Source organism: Myotis davidii, unplaced genomic scaffold, assembly GCF_000327345.1.
Source record: "Myotis davidii unplaced genomic scaffold, ASM32734v1 scaffold1578, whole genome shotgun sequence".
Classification (NCBI taxonomy): Eukaryota; Metazoa; Chordata; class Mammalia; order Chiroptera; family Vespertilionidae; genus Myotis; species Myotis davidii.
The window spans coordinates 19,328-23,113 of NW_006289407.1; the positions used below are offsets into that span (position 1 = coordinate 19,328).

General features: G+C 38.7%; 1 pseudogene; it reads left to right on the forward strand.

The window, feature by feature from the left end:
• The first annotated feature begins 3,267 nt into the window (after window positions 1-3,267).
• The window catches only part of LOC102767103, a 3,924-nt pseudogene continuing 3,405 nt past the window's right edge, over window positions 3,268-3,786 (forward strand).

Sequence of the window (3,786 nt, forward strand, 5' to 3'; positions counted from 1 at the left end):
AGCAAGAGAAAAGAAACTGTTATCTACAAAGGAGCTCCCATAAGGCTGACACCTGATTTCTCATCAGAAATTCTACAGGCCAGAAGGGAATGGCATGAAGTACTCAAGGTAATGGAAAGGAAGGATCTGAAACCAAGATTACTATATCCACCAAGGCTATCATTCAAAATAGTCAAATAAAGAGCTTCCCAGACAAAAGAAGGCTAAAGGAGTACATCATCACCAAGCCAGCATTGCAAGAAATGGTAAAGAGACTGCTGTAATAAGAAGAAACAGAAAAACCTAAGCATACAGAATTAAAATGGCTATAAATAAGTACCTATCAATAATAAACCAAAATGTAAATGGATTAAATGCTCTAATAAAAAAACATAAGGTAGCTGACTGGATACAAAAACATGACCCAACTATATGCTGTGTACAAGAGACCCAACTCAGAACAAGACACATAGTACTAGAGTGAAGGGGTGGAATAAAAATTTCCATGCAAATGGAAATGAAAGAAAAGCTGGGTGGCACTACTCATATTTGAGAAAATAGATTTCAAAATGAAGGTCATCACAAGAGACAATAAAAGTCACTACACAATACTAAAAGAATAGATACAACAAGAGGGTATAACCCTGGTAAACATATATGCACCCAATATAGGAGTACCTAAATATATATATTTTTTAAGTTCTGGAGGACATTTACGGAGAGATAAACAGCAATCCAGTCAAGGTAGGGGACTTTAACACTCAGCTGACTTCACTGGATAGATCTTCCAGGCTAAAAATTAACAAGGAAACAGTGACTCTAAATGACACACTGGACCAGATGGACTTAATTGACATTTTTAGAACATTTCATCCCAAAGCTACAGAATATACATTCTTCTCAAGTACACATGGGTCATTTCAAAAAGACTGAAATCACATCAAGCATCTTCTCAGATCATAATGGAATGAAATCAGAAATCAACTACAGTCAAACCACTCAAAAAAACATCCTAACGCATGGAGGATAATTGACATGTTTTTCAACAAAGAATATGTTATCAATGAGATCAAGAGAGAAATCAAAAACTTCCTGAAAACAAATAAAAATGAACACACAACAACCCAAAATCTCGGGAACACAGCAAAAGAAGTCCTGAGAGGAAAATCCATACCATTACAGGCCTACAAAAAAAAAAAGAAAGAAAGAAAATTTAATGATAAACTATTTAACTGTACAACTTAAAGATTAGAAAAAGAACAACAGTAAAAGCTGCAAGTATTATGTACACCAATTGGTTAATTACATGTTGATTTCTTCTTTGCAGTTTAAAGATTAGAAAAAGAACAACAGTAAAAAGCTGCAAGTATTATGTACACCATTTGGTTAATTACATGTTGATTTCTTCTTTGCAGTTAGCTAAACTTATCATGTTGGGTTAGGGCAGCCGTGGGCAAACTACAGCCCGTTTGAAATGAATAAAACTAAAAAAAAAAAAAAAGACCATACTCTTTTATGTAATGATGTTTACTTTGAATTTATATTAATTCACACAAACACTCCATCCATGCTTTTGTTCTGGCCCTCCGGTCCAGTTTAAGAACCCATTGTGGCCCTCGAGTCAAAAAGTTTGCCCACCCTTGGGTTAGGGTCAAGCTCCTCTGGTTAAAACTGCATCTGCAAAATGCTGTGCTACATTTTAACATTGAGTAAGAATAGCATTTAGTAAGAACTGCCCAGACCTTCATACCATTGTCCTATCTAACACCATGCAAGAATATTTTGGAGTGATGGAAATAGTCTATTGTCTTGATGTGTGACCAAATGACTGTATAAAGATTTAAAAAATTAATATAACTGTGTACCTAAAAAGGGTAAATTTTACTGAATATAAATTATGCCTTAATAAACTTGAATTAAAAAGAAGGAAAAAAGCTGAGAGTAAGTAGAAGGAGGAAATAATGAACATTAGAGCAGAAATAAATTACATAGAGACTAAAAAAATACAAAAGATCAATGAAACCAAGAAGTGGTTCTTTGAAAGGATAAACAAGATTGATTAACCTTACCCAGGCTCATCAAGAAACAAATAAATGAAATCAGAAATGAAAGTGGTCCTAGTGTCACCCCAATAAATTAAATAAAAATATATAAATAAATAAATTTTAAAAGAAACGAAAGTGGTGAAGTAACAACTGACACCACAGAAATACAAAAGATTGTAAGAAAATACTATGAGCAACTATATGCTGACAAGCTAGACACTGTGGATGATATGGAAAAATTCCTAGAAAAATACAATCTTGCAAAACTGAATCAGGAAAAATCAGAAAACCTGAATAGGTCAATAACAACTGAGGAAACTGAAGGAGTAGTCAAAACAACTCCCAGCAAACAAAAGTCCTGGTCTGGATGGCTTCACAGGGAAGATTTACCAAACATTCAATGATTAACTAACACCTATACTCCTCAAATTATTCCCAAAAATCCAAGAGGAAGGAACACTTCCAAGCTCTTGTTATGAGGCTAGCATTATCCCAATTCCAAAGCCAGATAAAGACACTACAAAGAAAGAGAATTACAAGCCAATATCCCTGATGAACATAGATGCTAAAATCCTCAACAAAATATTGGCAAATCAGATCCAGCAATAGATTAAGAAGATCATACACCATGACAAGTGGGATTCATTCCAGATATGCAAGGCTGGTGCAGTATTCACAAACCAAAAAAGTGATCCATCACATAAACAAATTGAAAGACAAAAATCCCATGATGATATCAATAGGTGCAGAAAAAGCATTTGACAAAATCCAACACCCATTTTTTTTTAATATGGAACGCTTCACTAATTTGCATGTCATCCTTGCACAGGGGCCATGCTAATCTTCTCTGTATCGTTCCAATTTTAGTATATGTGCTGCCGAAGCGAGCACCCATTTTTTGATTTAAAAAAAAAATCTCAGCAAAGTGGAATTAGAGGAATTATATATCAACATAATAAAAGCCATACATGGCAAACCTACAGCAAACATCATACTAATGGGCAAAAACTAAAACCATTTCCCCTAAGAACAAGAACAAGACAGGGATGTCCACTTTTACCATAATTATTCAACACTAGAGACCTGGTGCACAGATTCATGCACCAGTGGAGTCCCTCCGCCTGGCCTGCAGGGATTGGGCCAAAACTGCTTCTCTGACATCCCCCTAAGGGTCCCAGATTGCGAGAGGGTGTAGGCCAGGCCGAGGGACCCCACTGGTGTACAATTGGGGCCAGGGAGGGACATGGGAGGGCTGCAGTCTGTGTCTGGCCCATCTCACCCAATCCAGATTGGGGCCGATAAGGGCAGGTCAGGGAGGGACCGTGGAAGGGCTCCAGGGCATGTCCAGCCCATCATGCTCAGTCCCAATCAGCGGGACTTCAGTAACAAGCTAACCTACTGGTCGGAGTATCTGCCCCCTGGTGGTCAGTGTGCATCATAACAACTGGTCAAATGGTCGAATGAACAGTCGAACGCGTAGCATATTAAGATTTTATTATATAGGACCAGAGGCCTGGTGCACGACATTTGTGCACTGGTGGGGGCGGGGAGGTCCCTCAGCCTGGCCTGAACCCTCTTGCAATCTGGAGCCCCTCAGGGGATGTCCACCTAAGCCAGGAGGCAAACATCCCCCAAGAGGTCCTTAGTGCTGCCACGGAGGTGAGAGAGTCTCCCATCACCACCGCTGTGCTTGCCAGCCATGAGCCTGGCTTCTGGTTGAGCAGCACAACCCCTATGGGAGTGCACTGACCACCAGGGGCAG